The 20,858-nt window shown below is 41.7% G+C and overlaps 1 long non-coding RNA gene across 1 annotated transcript in view; it reads right to left on the bottom strand.

The window, feature by feature from the left end:
- The window catches only part of LOC133771329 (uncharacterized), a 35,283-nt gene extending 17,885 nt beyond the window's left edge, over positions 1-17,398 (bottom strand). The window contains exon 1 of the long non-coding RNA XR_009867562.1: positions 17,322-17,398. This is a non-coding gene — a long non-coding RNA (uncharacterized LOC133771329). The remainder of the gene's footprint in view (positions 1-17,321) is intronic.
- Positions 17,399-20,858: the final 3,460 nt, after the last annotated feature.

Genomic DNA, 20,858 nt, shown 5'->3' with positions numbered 1-20,858 from the left:
GCCATGATAGAAGGTATCTACATCTTGCTCCCAGAAGGTTCTCAGTCTAGGGCAGTTTGGGGGGGGTGGGGAGCAGAGAGTATATAAGAGAAATTAACACGAAGTCAACTTACAGAACAAATACTCAGTCACAAAGAGGCACACTGAACCCTGGAACAGGTTCCAAGACTGACATTTGGGGCTGAGAAGATCTGTAGGAGCTTGTCTGTGCCTCGTGGGATGCTTAGCAGTGTCTGAGCTCTACTCACTACCTGTTAGAGGCACCTCTCCTCTGAGTATGACAATCAAACATGTCTCCAGACACTGCCAAGTGTCCCCTGGTTTTGAGGTCAAGTTCACCCTCAAGTTGAGAACCACCGCCCCAGAGGTGCACCCTGGCAAAGAGAAGCAATCAAACAAAATCACAGGCCATTAATAATACCATATGACTGTTTGATAGGGATTTATTCACACACCAGGTACTTTAGGAACCTGATCTTATTCCGTTCTCATAATTATCTTAGGTGTGTACAAGCTGGAATGATGCCCATTTTATAGGCTTGGGCACTGAGGCACAAAGAGCTTAACTGACACAGAGCTGCACAATAGCAATCAGTAGAGTTGGCACTTGAATCCTGGCTTGTCCTGTTAATCAGTGCACTGAGACATTAAAACTTCTCAATGTCTTGCTAGGCTCAATCCATCTCTTCACATGTCCATGGGCTGAATCTAAAACTATCAACATAAGAGAATGGATATTCACCATTTGTGTATAGCATTATCCTCTTCTGAATATTCTATCTTATCCTTCCTGGTCCTAATTAATCAAGTTTATTTTGGATGATTTGGTCATGGGAGTATTGCTCATGTATCCAGATAAGATTTTTGTTAACTCTGAAGTATGGAATGTTTATATCTTGATTTATCTTTTGGCAGTCCAACCAGCCACTAACTGTGTGGGAGCCAAGAAAATCCCTAAAGATAATAAAACACCATTGGTTAGGGCCAAAGACAGCCAGTTATTTCTATGGAAATATCTAAACAACAGGCGCAAAGGCACACCTGGGGCCTTGCTTCCCCTTAAATAGAGAGTGGCAAGTGGAGCGAGCATTTGGTGCGGCAGATATGACACCACTCAGGATGCTTGCATCCCATACAGGAGTACTCGAGTTCAAGTCCCAGCTCTGCTCCCAATTCCTGCTTCCTGCTAATGCACATCTTGAAAGGTAGCAGGTGATACTTCTAGTACTTAGGTCCTTGACACTCACCTGGAAAACCCAGATTGAGTTCTGGGCTCCTGGCAGCCCCAGGTATTGCAAGCATTTGGGGGTGAACTTGCAAATAGAAAATTCTCTCTCTCTCTCCTCTCTCTGTCCCTTTCAAATACAATGAAAAATAAATAATTTTAAAAAGTAATAATCATGAAAAAAATGAATAACTGAAAAACTTAAAAAACAAAGCTATGGCCGGCGCCGCGGCTCAGTAGGCTAATCATCCGCCTGTGGCGCCTGCACACCGGGTTCTAGCCCCGGTCGGGGCGCCAGATTCTGTCCCGGTTGCTCCTCTTCCTGCCCAGCTCTCTGCTGTGGCCCGGGAGTGCAGTGGAGGATGGCCCAAGTCCTGGGCTCTGCACCAGCATGGGAGACCCGGAGAAGCACCTGGCTCCTGGCTTCGGATCAGCGCAGCGCACCGGCCACAGCGGCCGTTGAGGGGTGAACCAACGGAAAAAGGAAGACCTTCCTCTCTGTCTCTCTCTCTCACTGTCCACTCTGCCTGTCAAAAAAAAATTTTAAAAAAATAATAAAAAAAAACACAAAGCTATAAGGGATCCTAAGGCCAAGTAGAAGTTTTCTTTTAAATTGTCAATTCTGGGCAAAGGCATTTGGCTCAGTTTTAACACTTTGCTTGGTGTGACTGCATCCCGTATTGTAGTGCCTAGAGTTCCCTCTCCACATCATTTTCCAACTCTCTGCTAATGCACACTCTGAGCCTGCAGGGGATGGCTCAGGAAGTAGTCTTCCTGCCACCCATATGGGAGACCTGTATTGAGTTCCAGGCTCCTGGTTTGGCCTGGCCCAGCCCCAGCTGTTACAGGCATTTAGAAAGCAAACCAGAAGATGAAAAATCTCTGTCTCTGTTTCACTGACTTTCAAATTAACAGAAGTGCTTTTAAAAAAAAAAGTAGGGGCTGGTGCTGCAGCATAGTGGGTAAAGCCGCTGCCTGCAGTGCCGGCATCCCATATGGGTGCTTCTTCTTGTCCTGGCTGCTCCACTTCCCATCAAGCTCCCTGCTATGGCCTGGGAAAGCAGTAAAAGATGGCCCAAGTCCTTGGGCCCCTGCACCTGCATGGGAGACCCTGAAGAAGTTCTTGGCTCCTGACTTTGGATTGGTGCAGCTCCAGTCTCTGGCTTTTGCAGCCAACTGGGGAGTGAACCAGCCAATGGACAATCTCTCTCTCTCTCCCTCTCTCTCACTCTCTCTGCCTCTCCTTCTCTATCTAACTCTTTCAAATAAACAAATAAATCTTTAAAAGAAAGTAAGTTGTCAATTCTATCATTCAAACATTGCAAGTTAACTTGCCATCAAATAAGTTTTCTAGATGCTTCTTAGAAATGCCAAGTGAAATATTTCCTTTATAGGCAGGATTTTTAAATAATGCATTGGCTAGACTTATTTAGAAAAGAATAGTCATTATTTTATATTCATTCTTTTAATCCAATAGACTATTTTTTAAAGACTTTATTTATTTATTTGAGAGGTAGAGTTACAGACAGTGAGAGAGAGAGACAGAGAGAAAGATCTTCTTTCTGTTGGTTCACTCCCCAAATGGCTGCAACGGCTGGAGCTGCGCCAATCCGAAGCCAGGAGCCAGGTGCTTCTTCCTGGTCTCCCATGTGGGTGCAAGGGCCTAAAGACTGGGCCATCTTCTACTGCTTTCGCAGGCCACAGAAGAGAGCTGGATTGGAATCGGCACCCACATGGAATGCCGATGCCGCAGGTGGAGGATTAACCTACTGAGCCACTGCGCCAGTCCCTCCAAGAGACTATTAGAATCTGCTCCTGTGACTCAAAATCTTATATCCATTGTCTATCAGTATATTATCTTAAATCTATTAAGTATATGAACATCAGCGTGTGAATCATGATTGTCATTAAACCTTTATTAAGTCAATAGGTTTGAATGTGGATTGTTCAGAGTGAAATCAGGAACTGGGGGTGATGAGTGTGGAGCAACCTCCAGTAACCTGACATAGAATGGCCATCACATTAATTCATAATTATCCCAGTACATGAGAAGTTGTTAGAATTAAGTACTGTATGTCAGACCTCTGACAATCAAATGGTATAGCAACATGAATGTCAAGTTTGAGTGATGGGCTCAATGATAAGATTTAAAAGAAAATCATTTGCAGGTAAGACATTGCTTATATGCCTGGCTCTAGTGTGCTATTGAGCTGTTTAAATAGAGAAACAGTCATATCTGCTGGTTAACGTAATAAACCTCTCACAAGAATCAGGAGACCTGCCAACTTAAAATGCAAAGCAAGTTATTTTCATGTACTTGTAAATTACATTAGGAAAGTATGTGGGGAAACATTAGGGTGATAACAAATTTTTACAATTTCTACCTTCGATTACATATGAAACGATATAGAATAAAAAAACATTCTGAATGTAATTGAACTGTATACATTCCATGGATTTCCACAATTAAGGATTTTCATTAATTCTGAGAGGACTATTCCATTTCACCACATATATGTATGTTGTTGACCTCATATTAAAAAGTATTTAGGGGCTGGCGCTGTGGCGCAGTGGGTTATCGCCCTGGTCTGAAGCGCCGGCATCCCATATGGTTCAAGACCCAGCTGCTCCACTTCCAATCCAGCTCTCTGCTGTGGCCTGGGAAAGCAGTAGAAGATGGCCCAAGTCCTTGGGCCCCTGCACCCGTGTGGGAGACCAGGAAGAAGCTCCTGGCTCCTGGCTTTGGATCAGCGCAGCTCTGGCCATGGCAGTCAATTGGGGAGTGAACCATCCAATGGAAGACTCTCTCTCTCTCTCTGCCTCTCCTCTCTCTCTCTCTCTCTCTCTCTCTCTGTGTGTGTGTGTGTTTGTGTGTAACTCTGACTTTCAAATAAATAAAATAAATCTTTAAAAAAAAAAGATAAAGTATTTAAATAACTAGCCTTGTGCTTATGTACACATAGGAAATGGCTAACTGCCTTCTGTTCTAACCCTTTATAACTGACCAAACTGCCTGCTCATCTCCCAGTCTGGCTACTCCTACTCATCTTTTTAGATCTATACTTAAAGAACACTTTAAGAAAGTTTATTCTAGGGCAAGTGTTTAGCCCTAGTTAAGACACCTTGTTCTACCTTGGAGTCCCTGGGTTCAGTGAGAATGCACACCCTGGAAGGTGGGATGATTGCCTCAAATAATTGGGTTCCTGCCACTCCTGAGGGAGATCTGGATTGAGCTCCTGGCCTTGGGGCTGTTGTCGGCATTTGGGGAGTGTACTGAGATGGGAGCTGTCTTTTTCTTTCCCTCTCTCATCTCTTCTCCCTCCAGCTCTCTTTCTCCCTCCCTCCTCTCTCTCTCTCTCTCTGCCCCCTCAAATAAAAAAAAAAGTTTTAAAGTTAATTCCTTAACCTCCTTTTAGTTATTACATTCCCATGTTGTAGTCTTTTTTTAAAAAAAGCTCCATATTTTATTCACGGCATTCATAGCAATTTCAATGTGTTGTGTGTGTGCTTCTTGGCCTCTCTTCTCATTTAATGCCTCCTGTCACTGTGTATCCAGGCCCCAGCTTCCCGGTGGAGACCTGGTATCTATTTAATAACTACATGGTGGATAAGTGAGAAACAGAAATAAGAGCAACCGTGTGTTCCTTAGGAACAGCGAAGAGTAGCCTCTACTCCTGCTAAGCTCTGGCTTCATTTCGATTCTCTTCCTGAAATGTCTCTGATATTCCTTGTTGTATGTTTATAATGAAATTCTTTCTTCTTAAGCCAGCTGGAATGAGACTGTTCCTTAACAACAGAGGTGTCCTAAGTCATAGCCAGAGAAAGGGGGCACATAGACATAACAGTCCCAGTGAGCATGATAATAACAAGGTAACATTCCAGCAGGAACTTCTAAAGAAAGAAGAATCCTCCTCAACATTGTTTATCTTCTCTTCATCCTATCTTAAACCAAAACACGAAACCAAATTTGCTTCCAAAGTTTAACCCTTTAATAAACTAGCCTCTGACTCCACCTGGTGGAGATGTCTAAATCTGTGCAAGAAAACCATTCCAAGACGGGCATGGGATCTCTTCCACATGACAAAAGGAAAAGATGCACACGCCAGAATTTAAGTAGGTGACCTTGGGTGCAATTTACCCACTCAGAAGCAATGAAGAAAAATAGTCTGAGACCATCATTACCCTGTTACTCTCACCCCCCATTTCTGCCATCTATTCTAATGGTCCAGAGACTGCATATTCCATTTCTCTAGTTATGTGCCACCTGCACATTATTACTAATTTACAGAAATAAAACAGATGATAAGAGCCCTATTAATAATAGTACATCAACATATTGTATAACCTAGACAAATGGATGAATTTTGGAAGCACACAACCTGCCAAGGTAGAATCATCAAGAAACAGAAAATCTGAATGAACCTATATAGCTAACAAAGAGATTGAATCAGTAGTTAAAAACTTGCCAAAAGCAGAAGTCTAGGGCATAATGGTTTCATTGGTGAATTATACCAAATATTTAAAGAAAAATTAAAACTAACTTTCACCTAATTCTTCCAAAGAACTGAAGCAGAAGGAACATTTTCTAAATCCTGCATATTCCATATCAAAAGCAGAGAGAGATGGGGCCGACACGGTGGCAAGGGGGCAAAGCTGCTGCCTACAGTGCTAGCATCCTATATGGGCGCCTGTTTGAGTCCTGGCTGCTCCTCTTCTGATCCAGCTCTCTGCTATAGTCTGGAAAAGCAGTAGAAGATGGCCCAAGTCTTTGGGCCCCTGCATCCACATGGGAGACCAGGAAGAAGCTCCTGGCTCCTGGCTTCGGATCGGCGCAACTCCAGCAGTTGCAGCTAAGAGGTGAGTGAACTGGTGGGTGGAAGACTCCTCTCTCTCTGCCTCTCTTTCTCTCTGTGTCTAACTCTGACTTTCAAATAAATAATCATAAAATCTTAAAAACAAAACAGCAAAGAGACTACAAGAAAACTATAGACCAGTATTTTTGATGAAATCAAATACAAAAATTCTCAACAAATTCCAGCAAACTGAAGTCAACAGCTTGTTACATGTTATATATCATGTCAAGTGATATTTATTCCTGAGATCCAATGTTGATGCAACATATGGAAATCAGTGTAATACATCGTATTAACAGAATGAAGAACAAAAACTAAATATCTTCTCAACTGATGAAGAAAAAGTAAATAACAAAATTCAATTCCCATCACAATTACAAAAAGGAAAAAAATGCATAACAAACCAGGAACCTAAGGAAACTTCATGATAAAAAGTATGCATGAAAAACCTACAGATAATATCATACTTGATGATAAAGGATTTTCTCTAAGATCTAGAACAAGCCAAAGATGCCTGATTTCACTATTCCTATTGAATTTAGTGCTAGAAGTTCTAGCCAGAGCATTAAGCAAGAAATAGAAATTGAAAGTACCCAAATTGGAAAGAAGTGAAACTCTATCTCTGTTCACAGATGACTTGATCTCATATGTAGAAAACTTTAAATTTCACCCCCAAAATTGTTAGAATAAATGAAATTAACAAAGATTCAGGATACAAAATCAGCACACAAAATCTGCTGCATTTTTAAAAAGATTCATTTATTTAATTGAGAGACAGAGTTACAGAGAGGAGAGACAGAGAGAGAGAGAGAGAGAGAGATATCTTCCATCCACTGGTTTACTCCCTAAATGGTCTCAACGGCCAGAGACCAGAGCTGGGTCTATCCAAAGCCAAGAGCCAGGAGTTTTTCCAGGTCTCCAACGTGAATACAGGGGCCCACACACTTGAGCCATCTTCTACTGCTTTTCCCAGGCCATTAGCAGAGAGCTGGATCAGAATAAGAGCATCTGGGACTTGAACAAGCACCCACATGGGATGCTGGCACCACAGGCAGAGGCTTAACCTACTATGCCACAATGCTGACCCCAATCAGTTGCTTTTCTATGAACATTTCAAAAATTAAATTAAGAAAACAATTCCATTTGTTATAGCATTGAAAAGAATAAAACACTTAGGAACTTACTTAACCAAGGAGATAAAAAAATAATTATACATTGAAAACTACAGAACATTGTTGAAATTAATTCAATTAGGCACAAATAAACAAAAAGACTTCCTATCTCCATGGATTAGAAGATTTAGTATTGCTAAGATGTCAATACTACCAAACACAATTTAGATTTAATGGAATCTTTGTGGAAATCATAGAGACCAATTTTGCAGATATACGGAAATTCATATTAAAATTCATGTAGGATATCAGGATTAACCTAAACAATCTCGAAAAAAAATTTAGTTGGAGGTCTCACACTTCTGATTTTAAAACTGACTACAGGGGCTGGCATTGTGGAGTACTGGGTAAAGATGTCTCCTGTGACACTGACATCCCAGATGGGTGCCAGTTCATGTCCCAGCTGCTCTACTTCCAGTCCAGTTTCCTGCTGGTGGCCTGGGAAAAGCAGTGGAAGATGGCCCACGTGTTTGGGGCCCTGCCATCCATGTGGGAGACCTGAATGAAGTTCCTGGCTCCTGGCTTCAGCCTCGCCCAGTGCTGGCCTTTGTGGCCATCTGGAGAGTGAACTAGGGGATGGGAGTTTCTTTCTCTTCCCCTGCACCCACTCTGTAACTCTAGTTTTCAAAATAAACTCAATACAAAGCTACAGTAACCAAAATGGTATTGTACTGGCATAAAGACAGATGAATAGAACAGTGGAATAGAAATTAAACCTTAGAAATATATCTTCACATATATGGTGAAATGGTTTTCAACAATGGTGCCAGGACAATCTGATAGGGAAAGGATGATCTTTTCTTTCTTTCTTCCTTTCTTTTTTTTTTTTTTTTTTTTTTTTTTTTTTGACAGGCAGAGTTAGACAGTAAGACAGAGAGGGACCGAGAGAAAGGTCTTCCTTCCATTGGTTCATCCCCCAAATGGCTGCTACGGCCAGCACGCTGCGCCAATCCGAAGCCAAGAGCCAGGTGCTTCTCCTGGTCTCTCATGCGGGTGCAGGGCCCAAGCACTTGGGCCATCCTCCACTGCCTTCTCAGGCCACAGCAGAGAGCTGGACTGGAAGAGGAGCAACCGGGACAGAATCTGGCGCCCCAACCGGGTCTAGAACCTGGGGTGCCGGTGCCACAGGTGGGGGATTAGCCTAGTGAGCCGAGGCCCCGGCTAAGGATGATCTTTTCAAACACGTGGTACTGAGAAGACTGGCTATTCACATACAAGAGTGAAATCAGATCCTTATCTATGTCTTGTATAAAAATTAACTCAAAAGAAGGTGGATGCCTGGCCTATTGTTTTAGATGCCACTTGGGACACCTATAGCCTATTTCAGAGTATTTGGGTTCAGTTCCTGGATTGAAGATTTCAATCCCAGCTTCTTGCTAAAGCAAACCCTAGGAGGTACTGGTGATGACTCAAGTAGCTGGGTTCCTGCTACCCACATAAGAGACCCAAATTAAGTTCCAGACCCCAGCTTTGTACCCTAGCCTGGGGCCATTACAGATGTTTAGGGAATGAACCTGCAAATAAGCTATTTCTCTCTCTCTCTCTCTCTCTCTCTCCACTCTTACCCACTCCCTCTCTGTCAAATAAATTAAATAAATCAATTAATTAATTTTAAAAATTGGCTCAAAATGAACCAAGAACATACATAGATCTAAATGAAAGCTAAAACTATAAAAAGTTTCTTTACATAATTATTATAATTTTTTCTTCATTTATTGAAGATTTTATTTATTTACTTATTTAAAAGCCAGAGTAACAGAGACAGAGAGAGATTGTCCATCCACTAGTTCATTCCCAAGATGTGTATAACAGCTGGGCTAGAACGGCCAAAACCAGGAGCCAGAAACTCAATTCTGGTCTCCCATATGGGTGGCAAGGACTCAGTCACTTGAGCCATCACCTGCTGTCTCTCAGAGTAGAGTATCAGCAGAAAGCTAGAATGAGGAGCCAGGATTTAAACCAAGACATTCCATTATGGGATGCAGGTTTCCAAGTGGTGTCCTTTTTTTTTATTTGAAAGTCAGAGTTACACAGAGAGAGGAGAGCAGAGAGAAAGAGAGAGAGAGAAGTCTTGTATCTGTTGGTTCACTCCCCAACTGGCTGCAACGGCTGGAGCTGCACCAATCTGAAGCCAGGAGCTAGGAGCTTCTTCCAGGTCTCACACGGGTGCAGGGGCCCAAGGAATGGGGCCATCTTCTACTGCTCTCCCAGGCCATAGCAGAGAGCTAGATTGGAAGTGGTGCAGCCGGGACTCGAACCGGCTCCCATATGGGATGCCGGCATGGCAGGCGGTGGCTTCAGCGCTGGTCCCCCAAGTGATGTCTTAACTGTTGTGCTAAATGCTTGCCCCTCTAAAACTTTTAGAAGATAATGTGGGGGAGAAATCATGAGATTGGATTTGGCAATGAGTTTTTGGGTATCACACTCCCCAAAATGCTTCAGTTATTTATTACAGTCAATGCTCTAACTTATTTCCTCACACAGTAATGAAAATGCAATTAGGAAATATGCCTAAAAATGATTTTTCTGGGTCACAGGATATATTTTTCTTCAACTCATTAGTACCAAGCTATCCTTCTGAAAAACAGTGATTTTTCTGCTTACTACTTGTTGAGTTCTTTATTTAGTGAAGTTATGCTTGTGAATTTAAATAGAAAGTATATCATTTTTGGGCTTTGCCGTGGCACAGTAGGTTAATCCTCCTCCTGAGGCACCAGTATCCCATATGTGCACCGGTTCTAGTCCCGGCTGCCCCTCTTCCAATCCAGCTCTCTGCTATGGCCTGGGAAAGCAGTAGAAGATGGCCCAAATCCTTGGGCCCCTGCACACACATGGGAGACCAGGAAGAATCTCCTGGCTCCTGGCTTCGGATTGGCGCAGCTCCAGCCATTGTGGCCATTTGGGGAGTGAACCAGCAGAAGGAAGACCTCTCTCTCTTTCTCTTTCTCTCTCTCTCAGTGTCTATAACTCTACCTCTCAAATAAATAAAATCTTTAAAAAAAAAGAAAGTATATCATTTCAAAAATTAAAAGAGAAATAAGAAAAGAAGAGAGGAGGGTGTGAGTAAGGGAGGGCAAGGTAGGAAGCATGATTATGTACTTAAAACTATATATACTATATATTAATACATGAAATTTGTACCTTTTACATAAATTTTTAAAATCTTGTAATAACAGAACAATGAGTTGGTATTATTGTCCATTATAAAACATACGTAATTCATGGAAAGCAGCAAGTTTCACAATGATAACATCTCATAGAACAAATGGATTTAAATTCTCAGGAAACAAAAATTGAGCTTTATTAAAAGGACTCATCCTAAACCAGTGGATCAGTTTTGACTCACTTTGAACTATTTGTGTCTTGAAATTCAACTATGAACCAAATATCCAAGAACACAAACCCTGCACCTTGTGTGGCCAGTCTAAGAATATTTTTTTTACTTTGGGGATTGGAAAGATTTTTTTCTACCTTAAAATGGGTGCAAAAATCTGCATCTGGTAAAATTACTGCAATCGATCAGGTAAAAGCATAAGAGCAAAAATGAGAATGTAGATATGAAATGAAATAGTTAATGTAATTAAATGTGTCATCACTTTACAACCATTTTAATTTTACTATAACATTTACCATTGACCTGACATTTTTTGTTTTAACTGTCTTTAAGATGTTCAATGCATGTTAGAGAAGTTTGTATCTTATAGTTTGATTTTAATTAACTTAGCTAAGTAAAATCCAATAAGCTCATAATCATTTAAATATCTGATAGTATAACTTGAATCCTTATGTTTTGATGTATAAGTCTTGTAAGTATTATACAAATATTTAGAGGGGGATTGTGATTGTTCCATGTCTAAGTGAACGTTAAATAACAAAAGGCTTTAAGCTTAAGAAATTAAGCACAAAATAGTGCAAAAATAAAAATACATACTTTCCAACGTGGTGCTAAAGGATTTATCAACACAGTGAATCTCTGTAAAATGCCACACAGAGATAGAGTGTGTATTATTCAAAGGGTATGGAGGAGGACCTGTCGATAGATCTATCTCTCCTTCATCAAAGCCATAGACAGAGACCAGAGACCTGGCAGGGTAGGACGTCAACTGCAGTTAGTTTCTTAGTATAACCTTACATTTCACTTGCTGTCCTTCACTTATCATTGCCGTATGCCTGAGGCAGATGGGGAATTGTAGACACGATTACTCAGCATCATTTTCACTCAAAATCTCTTGTATGAGACTTATAAAAGTGAACTAGAATTATTTTTAATGTCCATCTTCCCTTATCAATTCACATGCTCTTTTAGATGTAGTTTTTTTGTATGTCCAGGCCCTAACACAGCATATATTCAACAAATATTTTTGAAAGACTTCATGAGAGAGTAACATTTTGTAAATACTAGAGGGAGAACAGAAAATATAAAAAGGTGCATGCCAAAAATCAGTATGTTGAATGAGCACTTTTTGCCACCTACTCGTGAATCCAGTGAAGATGCTCTGTGGTCTATTTGCTGAGAAACGGTGTCTAAACACTTCTCAGAACAATCTCACACTATACACTACACATGGGTCATAAAAATGCTCCCAATTCCAAGCCTTTTCTTTCCCTGAGCTTAGACAACTCACCCAGAGTAGGTCAGACAGCTATTTGATTTCTTCACACATTCCTGACTTGCAGCTGCTTCCCAGTCCATCGAGCAGCATTCCACTGACTTAATGAAGCTCGTCTAGTGACTTACTAAGACTTTGGAAATTTGTGCTAAGGCCATTGACTTTGTGAGACATGCTGGGTCCGCTTTCTGTGAAGTTTGCAATAGTCATGTTGTTTAGCAATATATCAGACATAGCCCCAAGTTTGCAATCATATGATGATTAATCAGGGTTCAAGATAAACTCTCAACTCCATGAGAAGATTCCTTTGGATTCCAGGTTCCACATACACACAGCTGAGAAGAGAAAGGCTGTTAGTTGTCAATCATGCCATCATTTTTTGTGCTCCAGATTGACTTCTGATCTCCTGAACTACTAAACTGATTGATGCTCAACCACTTCAAATAAATATCACCATTGGAACCAATGCTAGTATCCCTTATTGCTGTTTCAGCTTCTCAAACGTTCCTTCTCCTCAACAGCTACTTTTCTGCTCCTATTCTCAGATGTACTTGGATGATACCTGAAATGAAGCAGCACCACTGCTTTTATTTGAATATGACCCCCAAGGTTCACATGTCGGAAACTTAATCCCCATTGCAATCCCCCATGTGAACAGCGTGGAGAGGTAAGGCCTTTAAGAGTGGATTAGGTGGCTGGCGCCACGGCTCACTAGGCTAATCCTCGGCCTGTGGTGCCGGTACCCTGGGTTCTAGTCCCGGTTAGGGTGCTGGATTCTGTCCCAGTTGCTCCTCTTCTAGTCCAGCTCTCTGCTGTGGCCCGGGAGGGCAGTGGAGGATGGCCCAAGTCCTTGGGCCCTGCACCAGCATGGGAGACCAGGAGGAAGCACCGGGCTTCTGGCTTCAGATCGGCGCAGCGCGCGGGCCGTAGCAGCCATTCGGGGGGTGAACCAGCGGAAGGAAGACCTTTCTCTCTGTCTCTCTCTCTCTCACTGTCTAACTCTGCCTGTGGGGGGGGCGGGGGGGGAGTGGATTAGGTCATGAGGGCTTTGTCCTTATGAATGGATCAATGCCTTTATCACAGGAGAATGTTCATTATCTCAAAACTGAGGTCCTCACACAGGATTAGTCTGGCCTCCTCTATCTCTCTCTTCTTATCCACAAGAGGCTCACTATGTTATAATGCAGCAAAGAGGCCTTTTCCAGATGTGGTGCCTCAGTCTTGAACTTGGCAGCCTACAGAACCATGGGCCAAGTAAATTTTTGCTCATGATAAATTACACAATACATGATATTCAGTTACTGTGGCACAACAATGTCTAACACAACCAAAATTATTAGTATCATCTATGTCATCATCATCCTCATCACAGCATTCAAAAATTTGGGGCCTGCATTGTAACACAATAGGTTAAGCTGTTGCCCTTGACACCGGCATCCCATGTGTGTGCAGATTCAAGTCTTGGCTGTTCCACTTCTGATCCAGCTCCCTCTTAATGTGCCTGGGAAATCAGCAGAAGATGGTACAAGTTCTTGGACCCCTGCACCCATGTGGGAGATCTGGATGGAGTTCCTGGCTTCAGCCTGGCCCAGCCCCAAGCATTACAGCCATTTAGAAAGTGAACCAATAGATGGTAGATCTCTCTCTCTGCCTCTCTCTCCCCACCTGTGTGTGTGTGTGTGTGTGTGTCTCTCTCCTGTAGCTCTTTCAAATAGATACAGAAAATCTTTAAAAATTAATTAAATATGTACTAAAATATAGTTTTAAGTGCTATAGATTTTATCTTCACAATCTTATGAAGTGATATGTAATCTCTAATTTACAAGGGAGAAAATTGGATAGCGGCTTTTCCATCTTTATTCCTACTTTTTAAAAATTTTAATTCATTTATTTGCATTTTATTTGAAAGGAATAGAGAGAAAGAGAGATACCTTCCATCTGCTTGTTTACTCCCCTAATGTCCTCAACAGCTATGGCCAAAACCAGGAACACAGCATTCCATCCAGGTCTCCTACATGACTGTCGGAGACTGAACTATTTGAGCGATCACCTTCTTCATCCTAGAGTACCCATTACCAGGAAGCTAGAATTGGAAGTGGGAGCTGACTTGAATGCAAACTCTCTGACATGTGGCGTGGCACCACAAGCAGCAACTTAACCACTGTGCCAAATAATCACACCTCATTCCTACTTCCTGTCCTGCACAGAACGCCTCCTCAAAGGAAATTCCACATGGTTACAGGCTGGGGACATTTGGTTGATTCTTTTCTTAAAAGATAACCAATCTTCTATTTGTTTGCCCAATGCATTATTATAAACTGTATTACACTGTTGACTGCATGTATTGCAAGAAAAGTTCTACTCTTAGAGAAACAAAATATTACAAAAATCTTCAGTCAAGGTATATATATTGAGTATGTTACCACAGTTGTGGTTGGCAGTCTACAAAGATGTTCACCACTCCTCTCTGCCTTTTGCAGTCTATCTTTTCCATTCCTCACATTAGGAAGAGGCATTACTCTTCCCCACTTTAAATTTTGCTTGGTTTGTGGCTTGCATTGACACATTCTGGGCCTGGACTTTAACAGGCCATGAAGCTTCTGCTTTCACTCTCTTTTAACCCTGAGATCACTGTGCTGTGAGCATTGCCAGTCTCAGTTACAAGAGAAGACAGAGGCAAAGCAAGCCACCCTCCAGCCAACAACCAGTTCCAGCTGCTGCACAGAGATGGATTCCATCCTGGGCCTACCCAGCCATCCGCTGAATGCAGCTGCCTAAAGGAACCTTGACAGGACCAGCAGAACCACTCAGAAAATTCACAGGCTCTTCTGGTTAATAAATCATTATTTTAAGCCACCATATTTCAGGATGATTTTTAAACACAGCAATAGGTAACGAATAAAAATATATGCACAGAAACAGGATAACTTTTTAAAAGTACAGATAGACTTCACGTTATAATGATTTGGGAAAGAATTGTATAAGATGATATGAAAGCATAGCCATACAACCATTCTGTTTCTCACTCAGTCCGATGGTCAATAAATTTACATGAGATATGCAACATTTTATTATGAAATAGGCCTTGTGTCAGATGATTTCGCCCAACTGTAAGTCAATGTAAATGTCCTGAGCATGTTTAAGTAAGGTAGGCTAGGCTAAGCTGTGCTCATTGGTAGGTTAATAGCATTAACTGAATTTCGGGCTTAAGATAGTTCACCTTACAATGAGTAAACCAGGAAGTAACTTCATCATATGTCTGGGAGTACTAGTAACCTGTTACTAGAGTTAGAATTTTGTCAGCCTACTTCATAACACAACATAGATTTTGTAATACATGAGCAGATTTTTAAATCAATTTTTATGAATACATCTAAGATTTCTCATGAAATTAGTGAAAATAATGTGGAACACTGGACATACTCTTCTCTTGGTAAAGAAATGTATCGTATGCTGTTTCTCCGCCAGCAAGGCTATACATTTATCTCTGATTTGGGGTCACTGAAGTACTTTTGTTGGTGTTCGGCTTTATTTTCTCTCAGTAGTGAACCTCAATCCACAAAAGCCCTTTTCCATTTTCTCTATCACTAAACTTTGACTTTTTACATAATCAATGTCAGTTACAGACAAAAGTATCCAACTGCTAGGCCGGCCCTGTGGTGTAGCAGGTGCAGTCACTGCCTGCAGCACTCATATCCCATATGGGCACCGGTTCAGGCCCTGGCTGTTCCACTTCTCATCCATCTCCCTGCCAGTGCGCCTGGGAAAGCAGTGAAAGATGGGTCAAGTGCTTGGGACCTTGCACCCACAGAGACCCAGATGGCCCCTGGCTTCAGATCGGTCCAGCTCTAGCCCTTGCGGCCATTTGGGGAGTGAACCAGCAGATGGAAGATTTCCCTCTCTCTTTCTCTTTACAATTTTTTCAGAAAAATAAATAAATCTTCAAAAAAAAAAATTCCAACTCCTACTTCTATTGTAAGAAAATCAGGGGGCCGGTGCTGTGGCTCACTTGGTTAATCTTCCACCTGCAGCGCCGGCATCCCATATGGGCGCTGGGTTCTAGTCCTGGTTGCTCCTCTTCCAGTACAGTTCTCTGCTGTGGTCCAGGAGGGCGGTGGAGGATGGCTACTGGCCCCACATGGGAGACCAGGAGGAAGCACCTGGCTCCTGGCTTCAGCATTTGTAGCGGCCATTTCTCACTATCTATAACTCTACCTGTCAAATAAATAAATTAAAAAAAAAAATCAGAGCTCACAAAATTGATTAGAAGCTTAGGATCAGGCCTCAGGAATGGGGAATTAAAGAGCTCTGTAGAATTCTGTGGAAGAAATCAGTACAAAAATTATGCAGAGGATCAGTCTGGTCCATGGGAACTATTCCCTTGCAATGGATCCCCAGTGAATGTGTGCCACTTGCTTGAGAGTTAAAGACCTAAAGATAGCTTCTGATTCTGATTTGTTGAGTCTAGGTCGTGCACCCATTCCCTGGCTGCTCTGGGTAGTGATGAAGAAGATGTGACCCCATTAGATGCCGTACTAGAAGAAACTATTTCCTGTTGAATCTATAAACAGAAGTCAATCTCTCACTAGGACCACTAGGCAGGAAACTTGGATACCAGACAACCAAAAGGTAGCAAATGTACATTATAATTAATAAAATTTTCTGTCATTTTGAACATCCTCTTAGATGTGTTTTTCTCAGTCTTAACTACACACTTCATTAAATAATTAGGGTCTACATGTTAAGTACATCCAAAGAATTCCATTTTTACCTCAATTGAATTTTGATTAATTTCTTTTCAGTTTACACTTTTTAAAAATAACATAAAACCTAAAATGTTATTTTATTTAATTGTTTGGTTCTCTTTGCATAAGAATTGTGTGAAATTAACATACTGGGTTGCAGGCAATATTACCAATTGGTGGCTCACAATTCTTGTTTGTCAACTGTATGAAATTCCAGTACAAAGGTACTAGAGTCAAGCACTTCTGGTATCACATGTCTTTTCTCAAGAGGGAGTTAATTTGTTCCTCCTTTCTCTATTGAAAACTGCCTCTAGAGACGGGTGGGAGCATGGAGAGAGATTCTTCCTTCTCACTTTCAGTACTTTTACCTGTAAAGTCTTCATTATACATAAAAACAGAACAATAGTGAGGTAGGTAAAACAAAAAGATAGAAGTCTAAGTTGAATATTCTACTAAGCACCTGTTAATTGAAAGAGTCTAGGCCATGAGGAAAGCAGGTGCAAATGGTTAACATAGATAAAACAAGATTTGCTCAATACAGAAAAGTTGTCTCTAATCATATAGCCTGTCATCTCACTATCACAGTATAATGGAATATAGCATTTAATCAGAAAGCACTAGATTAATATATTAAAGCAACTATTGCAGAAAGAATGGTTCATTTTCACATAGATAAAAAGAAGTAAAAACCAAACCCTGCTGATCAAATTACTTACCTCCCAGGGGCAGGCTAAAGGAGCAGCTCAATACAGCACCATTCATGTCTGAAGCAGGTGGGAATATTGGCTCTCCCTCATCCCCAACACTGTAGAAAAGGCCTGTACTTATCTCTTTACTGCAGAATGAAGATTGAAAATGGAAATGCTGAACTTTCATTTCAAGATAAGAGAGAGGACATGAACTTTGCTTCGCACACCAAAACCCTAGCATAACAGAAAATATTTTAAAGGATATTCAGTCATGCTGAAACCCAAAAAAAGAACTCAGATAGGAAATTGTGAGAAATTCTGAAAACACAAACATCAACAGATTAGATTTACAAGGAACCTCATAGCACAAGAAAGTTCCAGCAGAAAAGAAGGGAGCAGCGCCCAGGCATGCACTGTTTATAAATGAACAAGTATCAATCAAAAATAAAAGCAATTTTTATCATAAAATGAAGATCAAGATATTACGTTTTCTGTGTTTTAAATAATGATTTTTGTGTTTAACACTCAATAATGTTTTTGAACATCCAATATATAAAAATACTTACATTTTGGCCAGTGCCACGGCTCAATAGGCTAATCCTCCGCCTAGCGGCGCTGGCACACCAGGTTCTAGTCCGGGTCAGGGCGCCGGATTCTGTCCCGGTTGCCCCTCTTCCAGGCCAGCTCTCTGCTGTGGCCCGGGAGTGCAGTGGAGGATGGCCCAAGTGCTTGGGCCCTGCACCCCATGGGAGACCAGGAGAAGCACCTGGCTCCTGGCTTCGGATCAGCGTGGTGCGCCGGCCGCAGCGCGCCAGCCTCGGCGGCCATTGAGGGTGAACCAACGGCAAAAAGGAAGACCTTTCTCTCTGTCTCTCTCTCTCACTGTCCACTCTGCCTGTCAAAAAAAAAAAAAAAAAACTTACTTTTAAATGATTTTATTTGATATTTGTTTTTATGTTCCCTTTTATAATGTTTTCTATTATACAATGGTGATGTTGGGGCTGGCATTGAGGCACAGTGGGTTAAGCTGCCAGCTGTGACACTAGTATCCCTTATGGGCACCAGTTCGTGTCCGGCAGTTCCACTTCCAATCCAGCCCCCTGCTAATGTGCCTGGGAAAGCAGTGGAAGATGACCAAGTACTTGGGTCCCTTCACACCTGTGGGAGACCTGGAAGAAGATCCTACCTTCTGGCTTTAGCCTGGCCAAGTCCTGAATTTTGTGGCCATTTGGGAAATGAAACAGTGGATGGAAGATTCTCTCTCACTCTCTGGAACTCTGCCTTTTAAATAAATAAATAAATCCTTTGAAAAATGGCAATGTTGAGTAGAGATCATTTTAACATGTCTTTAAATGTATAATTTTGTTCCAATATATTGGTTCATACTAATAAAAAAACCATCAACCTTTAGTAAAATTCTATGGTAAAAATTACTTTTTCTTGCTGTGTTCACTCATTTCTAGTTAAAAATGTTTGAAAGCTTTTTTTTTTAATATAGAATATAGTTTCAGGAAGTCCTGAGAATTCCTGGGAATTCTAACACTTTGTTCTGGAATTGTGAAGGTTAATGCCTGTCGAGAATTTGGAAATCCTATCATCTAAACCCAAAACTAGTGCAAGCCAGGAGGCACAAGGGGAGACTGAGAGAAGAGGTGGGTGAATCACCATCCTCACCTGGGCAGGTGCCACAGCCAGAAGGGGTATGCTGTCATATGGTGGCAGCACCAAGTATGAGTGCTGACGTCTGAGACAGGACAAGGCCAAAAGGAAAAGCTCCGGCTCGGAGCTGCTTTGTTAACTCTCCTTAGTTTCCTGATAAACCATTCAATTGTGTAAACTGTCAGCTGCCTTAATTTACGTATCCTGATTATTCCGCTTTCCATTTGATGGTGAGTGGTTAGGAAGAAAATACAAGTGCTGTGATATGTTTTATTCACAAAATGGAATGTGTGCCAGTAAGAGGAACAGTATTGGGCACATAGTAAGCTCTCCATAAATATGTATCAAGCAATGAATGGATAATACGATTCACAGAGGAATAAAGAATCCTTGGGTCTGGCCACTTTCCTGTAGGTCAAAACTGTGAATCCAATCAAGTGCCCCATAAAGAACACATTACAACTGAGGATGATTCTCTATCATAACCCTGGTATAGAACCTTCTATGAGATAACTGTACACAATTGTCATCCTTTTAACTTCAACTAATTTGAGAATGAAACATCCTTATTAATAGGAAGCCTAAAATTTCTTTAGTGATATTGTGAGGAATCATCTTAGTAGAAGCTAATAGGAAACTTGGAGGTATTTGTTAGATACAAGAAAAACAGATTAAGGCTAATAGTGTTGTTTTGTCATCATAAATTTACCTATCCATCTTCATTTCATATAAAACTGGGATCCCACTACTAATTTCTGTGTTTGTATGTGTGTGTACATGTGTGTGTGTGTGTGTGTGTGAGTCCTGAGTATTTCAGAGTTGGAAGTGTGTTTCACATGTCTAAATCAAGGCCTGTCTTTTCACTGTTAGTTACAAACTAATCATTAAACTTTCAGTAATTGAGGGTAAACTATAACAATTTAGGTAGGCAATATTTTGAAGCTTAAAAAGCTGCCTTGAAAACTGTGAGATGTGTCAGTTTGAATCCCAGTACTATCAGATCAACAGTATTCCTCCGTATCAAATGTCTGCTGTAATAATTCCCAGGATGCCTGGAGTTCCATGGACCACAGCTGGCATTGAGCACTTCACAATCCACCCCTCACAAAACCTCAAAGGGGAAGTTCTGTTATTCTCCATTCTCTATGCTTCCTGAAGATGCTGAAGGCCAAGAGAAGTGCATATTTCCACATGTCACACAGTCAACACATGGCAAAGCTGGGATTCCACCGGATCTTGGCTCCAGAACCTAAGTTTTCCACCATGGAATCATAGCACCTTCCTCCACAATGTGGACTGTCCCAGGGCTGGCACTGCAGAGGTCACACAGTGACAAGACACAGCCTCTGGCCTTCAAGAGCTCAAATCCTGACAGAGTAAATACATACATACGGACCTGCCCTTTGGCATAGCAGGTAAAGTTGCCACCTGCAGTGCCAGCATCCCATATGGGTGCTGGTTCGAGTCCTGGCTGCTCCACCTCCCATCCAGCCCAAGATAGCCCAAGTCCTTGGGCTCCTACACCTGCGTGGGAGACCTGGAAGAAGCTCCTGGCTCCTGGCTTCAGATCAGCGCAGCTCTGGCCATTTCAGCCAACTGGGGAGTGAACCAGCCCATGAAGGTCTCTCTCTCTCCGTCTCTCTCTTTCTCTCTCTCTCTCTCTGCCTCTCCTTCTCTCTCTGTGTAACTCTGATTTTCAAATAAATAAATAAAATAAATCTTTTAAAAAATAGATACATAAGCAGCAATGATGATCTCAGTAATAAAAGTGATAAATGCTGAGATAAGGCCACGAAGCATGCTCAGCCACAGTGCACGGAGGCACCAACCCCCAGCAAGTTAAGCTGTGGACTCTCATCTACCCTTCAGTGCCTCATTTGTATAACAAAAGATGCTCTTCACACA

Source organism: Lepus europaeus, chromosome 12, assembly GCF_033115175.1.
Source record: "Lepus europaeus isolate LE1 chromosome 12, mLepTim1.pri, whole genome shotgun sequence".
NCBI classification, from domain to species: Eukaryota; Metazoa; Chordata; class Mammalia; order Lagomorpha; family Leporidae; genus Lepus; species Lepus europaeus.
This window is presented reverse-complemented; position numbering and strand designations above follow the sequence as displayed.